This window comes from Somniosus microcephalus, chromosome 17, assembly GCF_052327205.1.
Source record: "Somniosus microcephalus isolate GS21.2 chromosome 17, FLI_Smic_1.0, whole genome shotgun sequence".
Lineage (NCBI taxonomy): Eukaryota > Metazoa > Chordata > Chondrichthyes > Squaliformes > Somniosidae > Somniosus > Somniosus microcephalus.
The window spans coordinates 64,516,117-64,531,191 of record NC_141003.1 but is presented as its reverse complement, the minus strand read 5'-3'; the positions used below and the strand labels follow the sequence as shown (position 1 = coordinate 64,531,191).

At 52.0% G+C, this 15,075-nt stretch overlaps 1 protein-coding gene across 1 annotated transcript in view; it reads right to left on the bottom strand.

The window, feature by feature from the left end:
* The window catches only part of shank3a (SH3 and multiple ankyrin repeat domains 3a), a 1,542,118-nt gene that overhangs the window by 1,280,543 nt on the left and 246,500 nt on the right, over positions 1-15,075 (bottom strand). The gene's annotated exons all lie outside the window — the stretch shown is intronic.

Sequence of the window (15,075 nt, the reverse complement as noted above, 5' to 3'; positions counted from 1 at the left end):
CAGAAACAGTAACCCCACCCCATGTGAGCTAGCCACCCTCCGGCAGCTAACCATTCCTCCTGTATCCAGATAGTGACTGTGGGCATATTGGGGTTAGCCTAGCTGAGCTCAATGCGTTCCTCACTACACACACGCATGCACACACAAAAGCACGCATGCACATGCACAGACAGGGACACACATGCATGCACATGCAAGCACAATCGCACATATACATTCACGAATGCACACAAGCATGCACGCAAACAAACATAATTGGATAACAATCAGTAGTGGGAACCCTGGCTTATTTTTAACCTTCCTGGCCCAGGATCACTGAGACCAATTGTAATATCCCAGCATTATTGAACTCATCACAGGCCAGCACTGCAACCTGGGGCCATCTCCTGTGTGTGACTCAGTAACACACAGAACAGTGCCTTTACCCATAGCACCATCAGCCCATGCACCCTTGTAAATTCACTGAATGTAAAATCAACTATCATCACGAGTAATTTAAATCCGTTTGCTTAAAATGCAGTATTTTAGCGAATCGGACTCTGGCTATATATGGCCTTAGCTCTCCCTCCAGCAGACGTCAAATAGGCTTTTCACTTTCACACACTGGGATACAGCACCGTGTGTACATTATAAACACAAAAATATAGCTCTGCGTGTCTATTATAAGTACAAAAATACAGCACTGTGTGTATATTATAAATACAGAGATACAGAGTAAAGCTCCCTCTGCACTGTCCCATCAAACATTTCCAGGGCAGGTACAGCACAGTACAGAGTAAAGCTCACTCTACCCTGTCCCAGTTCTTTCTGTCTGGTGTAGTATTAACCCAGTCCCCAAATATGATTTTTTAAAATTCATTCACGGGATGTGGGCGTCGCTGGCAAAGCCAGCATTTATTGCCCATTCCTAGTTGCGGTTGAGAAGGTGCTGGTGAGCCGCCTTCTTGAAACACTGTAGTCCTTGTGGTGAAGGTACTCCCACAGTGCTGTTAGGGATTTCCAAGATATTGACCCAGTGACAATATATTTCCAAGTCAGGATGGTGTGTGACTTGGAGGGGAACTTGGAGGTAGTGGTGTTCCCATGCGCCTGCTGCCCTTGTCCTTCTAGGTGGTAGAGGTCACAGGTTTGGGAGGTGCTGTTGAAGAAGCCTTGGTGAGTTGCTGCAGTGCATCTTGTAGATGGTACACACTGCAGCCGTGGTGCGTCGGTGGTGGGAGGGAGGGAATGTTTAATGTGGTGGATGGGGTGCCAATTAAGTGGGCTGCTTTGTCCTGGATTATGTCGAGCTTCTTGCGTGTTGTTGGAGCTGCATACATCCAGGAACGTGGAGAGTATTCCATCACACTCCTGATTTGTACCCTTTAGATGGTGGAAAGGCTTTGGGGAGTCATGTGGTGAGTCACTTGCTGTAGAACATCCTGGATGCAGCAGTCCCCACCTCTGTTTAATTGCTGGTTTCACGAATTGTGTGAAACCCGTCCCCATGCAGTTAAACACAAAATGGAGGGGAAAAAAGAGGCTTCCAGCCTCATTACAATATTTAAATTGAGGTAACGCTCCCTGGGAGCGGGTTGGTTGCCCGCCCCCGTCCCGCCTCTGGTAAAACCGGAAGTTGGAGGGTTGCAGGCGGGATCAGGTGGGGAATCCTATTTTTAACACTTTAACTGCCTCCACGCCCCAAACCCACCCGTTTATTATGGGGAAAATTCCGCTCTTTGTATTTGAAAGTTTCAAACGGTGCACAGTTTCGGTACAAACTTCCTTCACTGTTGCCTTCCTGCCAGGGTTAATAAGGAGCCTCCATTTAAATAATATTGTTCAAAGAGCACGTATCACTGTTACAATAAAAACATGACAAGCACGAAATAAAAAACTGTCATAGACTGCAGCTGTAAATCAAACCTATTTCATGGCTAACAAAATCTCATTAACTTTTCAAGAGGAGCTTGTGAAACAGACTATAAACACTTGGTACAAGGATTGCTGGAGCATGTATGAAGCTGTGGGAAACCTGGGACTTGCCCAGCAGTCCCATGCCTAATTTCTCCAATGGCTTTTGTACATTGCCCATACGGCGTTGGTGACAGGTGTATGGTAATCCACATTGGGGCACGCCTTTGGTGTAGAAGCAAATGCTGCAACTCTGAGGAGGTCTGGCACCCAGATATTCACGAGATGAAGGACTCTCCTCTCTATCATTCTAAATGTGCTGCATGTTATCAGTTTGAGGCAGTCTCTATCTCGTTCCCAGTGAGCATGGGCCCAAAGACACAAAATTGGTGCCACCTTGCACTAAATTCTCATTACCAGTGCGCACTCTTACATAAGAAACTAGCTGGGGAGCCCCGCGTTGCGAGGGCAATTTTGGGGCGCTTGGTCTCCCTGCCCCTGTGTGTCCCCCCTCTCCCTGTCATGTCCTCTCCCTGTCCTATCCCTCCCTCCCCTCCCCTCTCTCCCTCCCCTCCTCTCCCTCCCCTCCCCTCCTCCCCTCCCCTGTCTCCCTCCCTCCCTCCCCTCGCCCACCCCTCCCCTCCCCTCCTCCCCCCCTCCTCCCCCCACCCCTCCCCTCCCCTCCCCCACCCCCACCCCTCCGCTCCCCTCCCCCACTCCCCCGCTCCCCTCTGTCCCTCTCTCCGGCCCCTCCCCCTGCCTAGCGCCTGAGGTCCGGTGCCATTGCGATAGCGGCTGTGCGGGACCTAGCGCTTAAGGCGCGGTCGGGTTCTGAGGCCGGGACGGACCGGAGCTGAGGTCCCCCGCGTATCGTGCGGCTGATGGATGGCCGCTGCGGGCGGGCGGGCGGCGCATGCGCGGTCAGTGCGGGCGGCGCATGCGCGGTCAGTGCGGGCGGCGCATGCGCGGTCAGTGCGGGCGGCGCGAGGCGGCCCGCGGGGAGCAGGCAAGGGCGGCTTGGCGGCCGTTAGCGAGCGGGAAACTTCGGGCGGCCCGCCCGCGCTCCGTCCGCGACACCGTGAAACCTGAGAGGGGGGAAGTAGAGAGAGACAGAGAGGGAAGAGGAGAAGGAGAGAGAGGGAAGAGGAGAGAGGGAAGAGGAGAAGGAGAGAGGGGGAAGAGGAGAAGGAGAGAGAGAGAGGGAAGAAAGAGAGAGAGAGAGAGAAATTTTTTGAGCTTCAGGCCCCGAGTCCCCCCTGCGCGAGGGTGAGGAGGAGGGGGGGGGTTGCTAAACACAATATAAAACTCAAATAAATTGTTAATTAATTCCCTAACACATAATTCAAATATTTACCTTACTTCCCTAACACACTGAAAGTGTGGGGAAAAAATCGTGAAAAATCAAGATGGCGGCCACTCACCTCAGTTCAGAAGGATAAGGCCCGCCCACACACGCACCGATTGGTCGACCGGTCAGGTCACCGAAGCGTAGGATTGGTCAATCGTCGAGTCACTCGACACTCAACTGTAGGAAGGAACCCGCCGTCCGATTGGTCGACCTCGACGTCACACGGTCGCTAATGAGATGCTAATGAGCGGAAGGCTGAACGTTTTTCGGATACCGCGGGCGCGGTTTTTGTCCGGCCGAAACGTAAATACGCCTATGACCGGTCCGGAATCGCAAGCTTTCTTTTGAGGCGACGCGCGCGTCGGTACGCTCTATAACTTTCAAACGTATAGAGAACAGACAGACAGACATCGGGACAGACAGACATCGGGACAGACAGAAGAGCTCTTTTATATATATAGATAGGAGCAGGAGTTTGCCCCTCGAGCCTGCTCCGCCATTCAATAAGATCACGGCTGATCTTCTACCTCAACTCCACCTTCCCGCAGTATCCCCATATCCCTTGATTACCTTAGTATCCAAAAAGCAATCGCTCTCAGTCTTGAATATACTTAACGACTGTGCATCCACAGCCCTCTGGACTAGAGAATTCCAAAGATTCACAACACTCTGAAGAAATTTCTCATCATCTCAGTCCTAAATGGCCGACCCTTTATCCTGAGACGATGGCCCCAAGTTCTACATAAGAAGTAGGAGCAGGAGTAGGCCATACGGCCCCTCGGGCCTGCTCCGCCATTCAATAGGATCATGGCTGATCCGAACCTAGACTCACGTCCACTTCCCTGCCCTCTCCCCATAACCCTTAATTCCTTTATCAGCTAGGAAACTGTCTATCTCCATTTTAAATTTATTTAATGTCGCAGCTTCCACAGCTCTCTGAGGTAGCAAATTCCATAGAATTACTACCCTCTGAGTGAAGAAGTTTCTCCTCATCTCAGTTTTGAAAGGGCAGCCCCTTATTCTAAGGTTATGCCCCCTAGTTCTAGTCTCACCCATCAGTGGAAACATCCTCACCGCATCCACCCGATCAAGCCCCCTCACAATCTTATATGTTTCGATAAGATCGCCTCTCATTCTTCTGAATTCCAATGAGTAGAGGCCCAACCTACTCAACCTTTCTTCATAAGTCAACCCCCTCATCTCCGGAATCAACCGAGTGAACCTTCTCTGAACTGCCTCGAGAGCAAGTATATCATTTCTTAAATATGGAAACCAAAACTGTACGCAGCATTCCAGGTGTGGCCTCACCAGTACCCTGTATAACTGAAGCAAGACTTCCCTGCTTATATACTCCATCCCCCTTGCAATAAAAGCCAAGATTCCATTGGCCTTCCTGATCACCTGCTGTACCTGCATACTAACCTTCTGTTTTTTTTTTTATTCATTGATGGGACGTGGGCGTTGCTGGCTGGGCCTGCATTTAGTGCCCATCCCTAATTGCCCTTGAGAAGATGGTGGTGAGCCGCCTTCTTGAACCACTGCAGTCCATATGGTGTAGGTACACCCACAATGCTGTTAGGAAGGGAGTTCCAGGATTTTGGCCCAGCGACAGTGAAGGAACGGTGATACAGGTCCAAGTCAGGATGGTGTGTGGCTTGGAGGGGAACGTGTAGGTGGTGATGTTCCCATGCGTCTGCTGCCCTTGTCCTTCTAAGTGGTAGAGGTCGCGGGTTTGGAAGGTGCTGTTGAAGGAGCTTTGGCGAGTTGCTGCAGTGCATCTTGTAGATGGTACACACTGCAGCCACAGTGCGCCGGTGGTGGAGGGAGTGAATGTTGAAGGTGGTGGATGGAGTGCCAATCAAGCGGGCTGCTTTATCCTGAATGGTGTCGAGCTTCTTGAGTGTTGTTGGAGCTGCACTCATCCAGGCAAGTGGAGAGTATTCCATCACACTCCTGACTTGTGCCTTGTAGATGGTGGAAAGGCTTTGGGGAGTCAGGAGGTGAGACACTCACCGCAGAATTCCCAGCCTCTGGCCTGCTCTTGTAGCCACAGTATTTATATGGCTGGTCCAGTTCAGTTTCTGATCAATGGTAACCCCCAGGATGTTGATAGAGGGGGATTCAGCGATGGTAATGCCATTGAATGTCAAGGGGAGATGGTTAGAGTCTCGCTTGTTGGAGATGGTGATTGCCTGGCACTTGTGTGGTGCAAATGTTACTTGCCACTTGTCAGCCCAAGTCTGAATGTTGTACAGGTCTTGCTGCATATGGACACGGACTGCGTCAGTTTCATGTACCAGGACCCCCAGATCCCTTTGTACTGTAGCACTTTGCAGTTTCTTTCCATTTTGATAATAACTTGCTCTTTGATTTTTTCTGCCAAAGTGCATAACCTCACACTTTCCAACATTATATTCCATCTGCCAAATTTCTGCCCACTCACTTAGCCTGTCTATGTCCTTTTGCAGGTTTTTTATGTCCTCCTCACTCTGCTGTCCCTCCCATCTTTGTATCGTCGGCAAACTTGGATGCGTTGCACTTGGTCCCCTCCTCCAAATCGTTAATATAGATTGTAAAGAGTTGGGGTCCCAGCACTGACCCCTGTGGAACACCACTAGTTACTGATTGTCAACCCGAGAATGAACCATTTATCCCAACTCTCTGTTTTCTGTTAGATAGCCAATCTTCCACCTATGCCAGTATATTACCCCCAATCCCGTGATTTTTTATCTTGTGCAGTAATCTTTTGTGTGGCACCTTGTCAAATGCCTTTTGGAAGTCCAAATACACCACATCCACTGGTTCCCCTTTATCCACCCTGTTTGTTACGTCCTCAAAGAAGTCGAGCAAATTTGTCAAACATGATTTCCCCTTCATAAAACCATGCTGACTCTGTCCGATTAAATTATGCTTCCTTAATAATGGACTCCAACATTTTACCAACCACAGATGTTAGGCTAACTGGTCTATAGTTTCCAGCCTTTTGTCTACCTCCCTTTTTAAATAAGGGCGTTACATTAGCAGTTTTCCAATCTGCTGGGACCTTTCCTGAATCCAGGGAGTTTTGGAAAATTACCACCAATGCATCTGCAATCCCTACCGCTACTTCTCTCAAGACCCTAGGATGTAAGCCATCAGGTCCAGGGGACTTATCCGCCTTAAGTCCCATTATCTTACCGAGTACCATCTCCTTAGTGATTTTAATCGTGTTTAGCTCCTCCCCCCCTATAGCCCCCTGTTTGTCCAGTGTTGGGATATTTTTAGTGTCCTCTACTGTAAAGACTGATACAAAATATTTGTTCAGCGTATTTGCCATCTCCATGTTCCCCACTACTAATTTCCCGGTCTCGTCCTCTAAGGGACCAACATTCACTTTAGCCACCCTTTTTCTTTTTATATAACTGTAGAAACTCTTGCTATCTGTTTTTATATTTTTTGCTAGTTTACTTTCATAATCTATCTTCCCTTTCTTAATTAATCTTTTAGTTATTCTTTGCTGGCTTTTAAATGCTTCCCAATCTTCTATCCTCCCACTTGATTTGGCTACTTTATATGCCCTTGTTTTCAGTCGGATACTATCCTTTATTACTTTACTTAGCCACGGATGTCTTGTCTTTTCTAGACTCTCAAGGCAGGGGAAACAGCCTCGAGCCCACTGGAGGGCTTGTAAGAAGGTCCCAAGTTAGAAGCAGAAAGGTTTGTTTCCCCTCTCACTTGCCATCCAGTGGGATCAAGAGAAAATGGGAAAGTGGGAGCTTCTCCTGGCCATTCTTCACACATGAGCTTTGATTGTGGGCGTGGGTAAGAAGTTCAACCATGACAATCATTGCAGCGAACCCCAAACCAGTTACCACCTAATTCTCACACCTGCACACAACCATCCAGAAGGAGCCACTGGATTGTGAGCCGAAATAGGAACTTTGTCCAATATTTAACATTCTGACCTAGAGACTCTGAGGCCAATTGCCATGCCCTTATCTGCGGCACTGGCTGTGGTCAGCTAATTCAGCACAGATCAGGGATCCAACTGAGGACCTTCCTGGTCCATGTGACTCAGAACCGCACTCAATAAACTCGTTGAACCATTCGATCATCTAATGGAAGTTTTCAAGATTCCAAAGGGAATTGACATAGTTGATATAGACAATTTGCTCCCTGTAGCAAAGGGTTCAAGTCCAGGTGGACACAAGGAAAAAATGTGGGAGTTAGGAGTAAGAAGGGAATTCATGACTAACTTTATCATGCGAAGGGGAATCAGGTTGTGGAATAAGATCCCCAGGAAAGACATTGAAGTGGACAGTGTAAATGGGGTCAAGAGAGAATTAGATGGCCTAGAAATAGGATTAGGTATGAAAACGGGCGGTGTGAAGAGCCAGTGCTATTATCCTGCACCCGTTGAAGGTGATCCAGGCAGCACGTAAAATTCATTCTGCCTGCTCATTGGAGTGCTGATCTCAGCAACCAAGGGAACGAGCATGAAGGTTCTCAGATGCTGCACTGGAGGCCTTGGTCATGGCCGTTCAAAGAAGGCGGGCTGTACTGTTCCCGCAGGATGGCAGGAAGCCATCCAAGGCCACTTACCGAAGGATCTGGGAGGTGATAGCTAGCTCTTTCACAGCCACCAGTGTGGTCCCAAGGACGTGGATCCAGTACTGAAAAAGTTTTAATCACCTCACACGGCAGGTCAGGGTGAGTGAAGGCTTCAGCAAATGCCATATCACACCATCTGCACCCCAAGCCTCACACACTGCTCAATGCACCACACCCCCATCACTCACCTACCAACAAGCTCTAACTATTATCACTCATTCCTCACAATCATGGCTTCATTTCACCCTCACAACCTTATCAATTCTGCAACACTCACACCCAAATCTCACACTGACAACTATTCAACTATGGCAGGCACATCACCCAAACACATTGCACTGCACTCACTGATACACTTCACTTTCTCTTGCAGGCAAAGGTGGCACAGAACTGGAGGGAGCAGCGGCAGATGGGAGGTGGCCAAGCCGCTATACAGAACCTCAGCGATCTGCAGGATTCCGTGCTCAACATTATTGAAGGGGCAAGTGACGAAGGCCGTGGCAACAGGAGAAGTTGAAGTCATTGCTGATAATGACGGCATGGTCATTCCTAATCCTTCTTCTCACATCCCATTCCCCCCTCATCCCACAATCTCTTCTCACTTTAAAGCAGCTGATGCTTTATGCATAGATATCTTGCTTTCCCTCCCTCCCCTCAACCTGGCCCTTGTGCCTTTCTACTTTCAGATACCGAAGAAGTGTCACCAGCACAGCCTGTCCCTGAAGTTGTGGAGAAGACGACTCACCGTCACTGCATCTGACACTCGCAGATACCAGCTCAGAAAATGGCATTGCTAGGAATTTAGCGGGTAGTACAGAGGTGGGATCTGCACATGCTGAGGCACCGGGCACGAACAAGGCCAGGGGGAAAGGGTAGCTTGGGGGCCAGCTCCCTGGAGGGCAAGTTTGTGCACAAGTTCTGCTGCACACAACTCAGGTGATGACCTCGAAGGAGCGGCCATCAGAAGAAGGGTGATGGGCATGCACACGGAAATGCTAGGTGCAATGGCAAGCCTGCCAGAGAGCCTCTTGTCAATGTCAAGGAGGATGGAGAAGTCCAGTTCCAACATTGGACGAGGCTTTGCGCAGAGCTTGAAGCCCACGATTTCCAGGATGGAAATGATGGACAACTCCAGGAGAGACCTTCTGGACCCACCCATGATACTGCATGTGATGGGCGATGTCGCAGCTTTCATTGCAGCACAGGCGGAAGCGACCCAATGTCTAAGTGCTGCAGTGGAAGTGCAGACTGCTCTCTTGCAGGCTTAGCTTCATTCTACGCAAGCTCTGATGGCTGCCATCGTGGCTGGGTCTACTACCCTGGGCTTACAGGGTGTCGCAGCAGGCCAGCAATCCGTCTACCAACAGATTGCTAGAAATGCTGAGGTGCCACCCAGGGGTGTGGCAGTGGGTCTGTGGAGTGTGGTAAACCACTGTTTGTATTCCACTGTGTACATGCCTGGACATGCCTCGGCTGACTCCTCCCACAAGTCCTAGTGTAAAGGTGACTGCTCCCCAGCCCCTTTGTATTCTGGACCGGTCGACCACTCGAGGCAGACCTTCATTCTTTTGTTAATAAAAGCCTTTAGTTACTCTCTTAACTCTCAGTCTTTTATGAGTAATTGATAGCGCATCAATTTTATTAACAAAATTTTTATAATGGAGAAGATCCTCACACCAGCGTGCCTGGACTTAGATCATCGGGAGGCGGACTCATCCACCAAGTTTACTCACTGGCTTAAGTGCTTCGAAAAATTCCTGACCGCCTCCGCAGCAATCAAATCGGACGAGGACAAACTGGATGTCCTGACCTCCAAAGTGAACCACCGAGTGTACTCGGTCATCCAAGACGCGACCTCGTATGCGGACGCTATCAAGCTCCTCAAGGACCAGTACACGCGCCCAGTGAACGAAGTGTACGCCAGGCACCTTCTGGGGAGTCGTAAACAACAACCTGGGGAATCGACCGTGGAATACCTTCAGGCGCTGTCTGTGCTTGGCCGGGCCTGTGGTTGTAAGGATGTAAAGGCCGCCGTGTACACAGAGGAACTTATCCGGGACGCTTTTGTAGCGGGCCACAGATCCAATTACACCCGACAGCGACTGCTGGAGCAGAGTGACCTCGACCTCAACAAGGCCTCTGAACTTGCACTATCATTGGATGCAGCCTACCGGGGCATGGATGCCTACTCCTCTGCACCGTGGACGCCGCGGGGAATGACAGCCTGGGACACGGTAGGACCGCCTCATAGCGCCGTGCCACCCCAGCCACACCCCAGCAACGGCCCAACTACCGCAGCAGTGTCCCAAGGCCAGACAGCAGTGCCCCAAGGCCAGAAATGCTACTTCTGTGGCCAGGCAAAACACCCCAGAGCGCGCTGCCCGGCGAAAAACGCGATCTGCTCGGGCTGCGGGAAGAAGGGACACTACGCTAGTGTCTGCAGGGCCAAAGCCACCCCGAACCCCAGCAGCGCCGCGTGTGGGCCATGCGGGCCGCCATCTTGGGCCTCCCCGGCCATGTGCGAACCACCGGTACAGCAGCCATTTTGGACGCCTCCAGCCACATGGGGATCATGGACGCCGCCATCTTGGACGACAGCCGGAACGCAGCAGGCCCCCAACACCGCCTCATCTGATACCCGCAGCGACACACCGACCCCTACGCTGGCATCCGTTACACTGGACCAAGCGAGACCGCACCAGCTGGCCAGTTCCACAATGGACATTAAGGTAAATGGTCACGATACAATCTGCCTTTTTGACTCTGGGAGCACGGAGAGCTTCATCCACCCCGACACGGTGCGGCGCTGCTCTCTCCCAGTCCTGCCTGCGCACCAGCGGATTTCTATGGCCTCCGAGTCCCAGTCGGCGGACATCGGCGGCTACTGCGTGGTGACACTCGTAGTAGACGGGACTGTGTACGATCATTTTAAACTTCTGGTCCTGCCCGACCTCTGCGCTGCCGTCCTGCTGGGGTTAGATTTTCAGTGCCACCTTAAAAGTGTTACGATGGCGTACGGTGGACCCCTACCCCCACTCACAGTCCGCAGCCAGCAGCTTCCAAATTGCCCGCCGCGCACCAGGTGCAACCTCTCCACACTCAGAGTCACCCCCCCCCCGACTGTTTGCTAACCTCACCCCCGACTGTAAGCCCATCGCCACAAAGAGCAGGCGATACAGTGCCGGGGACAGGGTTTTCATTAAAACCGAAGTGGAGCGGCTCCTGAAGGAAGGGATTATTGAGGGCAGCACCAGCCCCTGGCGAGCCCAGGTTGTGGTCGTTAAGACCGGCGAGAAGCAGCGCCTGGTCATCGACTACAGCCAGACAATAAATCGCTACACCCTGCTGGACGCCTACCCACTCCCCCGCATAGCTGATATGGTCAACCAGATCGCGCAGTACCGCGTCTTCTCGACCACTGACCTGAAATCAGCGTACCACCAGCTCCCTATCCGCCCTGAGGACCGCCAGTATACTGCCTTTGAGGCAAACGGCCGCCTCTATCACTTCCTTAGGGTTCCCTTTGGCGTCACCAACGGGGTCTCCGTCTTCCAAAGGGAGATGGACCGGATGGTAGATCAAAATGCGTTGCAGGCCACTTTCTCATATCTGGACAATGTGACCATCTGCGGCCGTGACTTGCAGGACCATGACGCAAACCTCGAAAAATTCCTCCGCACCGCCCAACTCCTGAACCTGACATATAACAAGGAGAAGTGCATATTCCGCACAACCCGCCTCGCCATCCTTGGCTGTGTCGTGGAACACGGAGTCATCGGCCCCGACCCCGACCGGATGCGTCCCCTTATGGAACTCCCACTGCCCCAAGGCCCTGAAGAGGTGCCTAGGGTTTTTCTCCTATTACGCCCAGTGGGTCCCCTACTATGCGGACAAGGCCCGTCCGCTGATCAAGTCCACCTCTTTTCCCTTGACGGCAGAGGCCCGCTTAGCCTTCCACCGTATCAAGGAGGACATTGCCAAAGCCACCATGCACGCAGTGGACGAATCCATCCCCTTCCAGGTGGAAAGCGACGCGTCCGACTTTGCCCTGGCCGCTACCCTCAATCAGGCGGGGAGACCCGTGGCCTTCTTTTCACGAACCCTCCAAGGCCCGGAGACCAGACACTCCGCTGTTGAGAAGGAGGCCCAGGCGATTGTGGAGGCTGTGCGTCATTGGAGGCACTACCTGGCCGGAAAACGATTTACCCTGCTCACTGACCAGCGTTCAGTTGCTTTCATGTTCAACAACAAGCAGAGGGGCAAAATCAAAAATGACAAGATCTTGAGGTGGAGAATCGAACTTTCCACCTACAATTACGAGATCTTGTGCCGGCCCGGGAAGCTCAATGAACCCCCGGATGCGCTATCGCGTGGCACCTGCGCCAGCGCGCAGATCGATAGACTGCGGGCCCTCCACAATGACCTCTGCCACCCGGGGGTCACCAGGTTCTTCCACTTCATCAAGGCCCGCAACCTGCCTTACTCTGTTGAGGAGATCAGGACCATGACCAGGAACTGCCAAGTCTGCGCTGAGTGCAAACCACACTTTTATAGACCAGACAGGGCCCACCTGATAAAAGCCACTCGCCCCTTCGAGCGCCTGAGCGTTGATTTTAAAGGGCCTCTCCCCTCCTCCGACCGCAATGTGTACTTCCTCAATATTATTGATGAGTACTCCCGTTTCCCGTTCGCCATCCCCTGCCCGGACATGACCAGTGCCACGGTCATTAAATGTCTGAACGACCTCTTCACCCTGTTCGGTTTCCCCAGCTATATCCATAGCGACCGGGGCTCATCGTTTATGAGCGACGAACTCCGTCAGTACCTGCAAACTAGGGGTATTGCCACAAGCAGGACCACCAGTTACAACCCCCGGGGGAACGGACAGGTGGAAAGAGAAAATGCGACAGTTTGGAAGGCCGCCCTGCTAGCCTTAAAGTCTAGGGGCCTTCCAACCTCCCGCTGGCAGGATGTGCTCCCCGATGCGCTCCACTCTATTCGGTCACTGCTCTGCACTGCCACTAACGCCACACCTCATGAGAAAATGTTTGTCTTCCCAAGGAAGTCCACATCGGGGACATCGCTACCGCCATGGCTGACGTCCCCAGGGCCGGTCCTACTGAGAAGGCACGTGAGGACCCATAAGACGGACCCCCTGGTCGAGAGGGTCGACCTCCTCCACGCCAACCCCCAGTATGCTTACATTGCATACCCGGACGGGCGGGAGGACACAGTCTCCATAAGAGACCTTGCACCCTCGGGGGCCGCATTAACCCACTACTCACTACCCCCACCCCCCCCACGATCTGATATCCAGCCCCAGCAGACGGCAGGCCTGGGCCCAGCGACCCGCTCGACATCTACGAGGACGACACGCCTGTGCCACAGCCTACGCGGGACTCGACGCCGGAAGCTCCACTACCCCTGCCGTCGCCACGCCGATCACAGCGGCAGACAAGACCTCCGGAGAGACTCCAATACACTAACTTTTAATACACTTCACCCCGCCGGACTCAATTTTAAACAAGGGGTGAATGTGGTAAACCAGTGTTTGTATTCCACTGTGTACATGCCTGGACATGCCTCGGCTGACTCCTCCCACAAGTCCTAGTATAAAGGTGACTGCTCCCCAGCCCCTTTGTATTCTGGACCGGTCGACCACTCGAGGCAGACCTTCATTCTTTTGTTAATAAAAGCCTTTAGTTACTCTCTTAACTCTCAGGCACACAACTCAGATGATGACCTCGAAGGAGCGGCCATCAGAAGAAGGGTGATGGGCATGCACATGGAAATGCTAGGTGCAATGGCAAGCCTGCCAGAGAGCCTCTTGTCAATGTCAAGGAGGATGGAGAAATCCAGTTCCAACATTGGACGAGGCTTTGCGCAGAGCTTGAAGCCCACGATTTCCAGGATGGAAATGATGGACAACTCCAGGAGAGACCTTCTGGACCCACCCATGATACTGCATGTGATGGGCGATGTCGCAGCTTTCATTGCAGCACAGGCGGAAGCGACCCAATGTCTAAGTGCTGCAGTGGAAGTGCAGACTGCTCTCTTGCAGGCTTAGCTTCATTCTACGCAAGCTCTGATGGCTGCCATCGTGGCTGGGTCTACTACCATTGACCGGGGCTTACAGGGTGTCGCAGCAGGCCAGCAATCCGTCTACCAACAGATTGCTAGAAATGCTGAGGTGCCACCCAGGGGTGTGGCAGTGGGTCTGTGGAGCAAGTACATGCTGCCCTCTCTCAGGATGACAGCATTTCTACTGCCACCACTGCCACTCTGCCATTGCCCTTGCCTATCAGCAAGCCCAGACTGCTGCCGCCCATACCGAGGTGGTGCAGTCTACAGCCGGGCCTTCTAGGTCCACAGCTGATCGAGGTCGTCCTGCAAGGCCATCTGTACTCGTCCAATTGAAAGTCAGCAGCCTTCCACCAGCCATGCTGCAGCCATTGGGGGAGCACTGCGTAAGAGCAGTAGAGTAGTTAAAAGTCACATGAATGACAGGCACTAAAGGAAAGAATAAGAGTGATTAGTTGATTTTGTAATGTTGATTAGATTCTGATAAAATTATGATTTCTGCTTGGAATGTGTGTTTTGTGGTGGCTCTCATTTCAACTTTGTGCCCAGGAGGACGCTGTGATGTTCCATGACAGAGTGATGGTATGATGTGAAGTGGTGAGCAACGTGGATCTGTGGTTTCATTCACTGGAATCGGAGTCTGATGAGGCATTAACGGACCCGACCGGAATGGGGATTTGTTGCCTGCCTCCTCCCTCCCTTCCTTCTCTTCCTCCTCCTCCTCCTCCTGAGGTGGTCCCGCAATCCCTGGTGTCAAGGGCTGTGCCCTCATGATGGCCACATTGCGAAGCATGCAGCATACCATCACGAAATGGAACACCTGCTCTGTCGAGTACTGGAGGACTCCTCCTGAGTGGTCAAGGCAGCGGAACCGTTGCTTGAGCACCCCGTTGGTCTGCTCGATGATATTCCTGGTGGCAGCATGGCTGTCATTATATGAGTACTGGGCACGAGTGATGGGGTTGTGGAAGGGAGTCATCAGCCAGGTGCTGGCATACCAGACTGACGCAGGATGAAGGCATCATGACTGCTGCCAGGATAGCAGGCCTTCACCATCATGATGCGCTGGGCATGGTCGCACAACAACTGCACATTAAGTGAGTGGTAGCCTTTGCGCTTATGGAACATCTCAGGATTGGTACACTGTGCCTGCAAAGCTACGT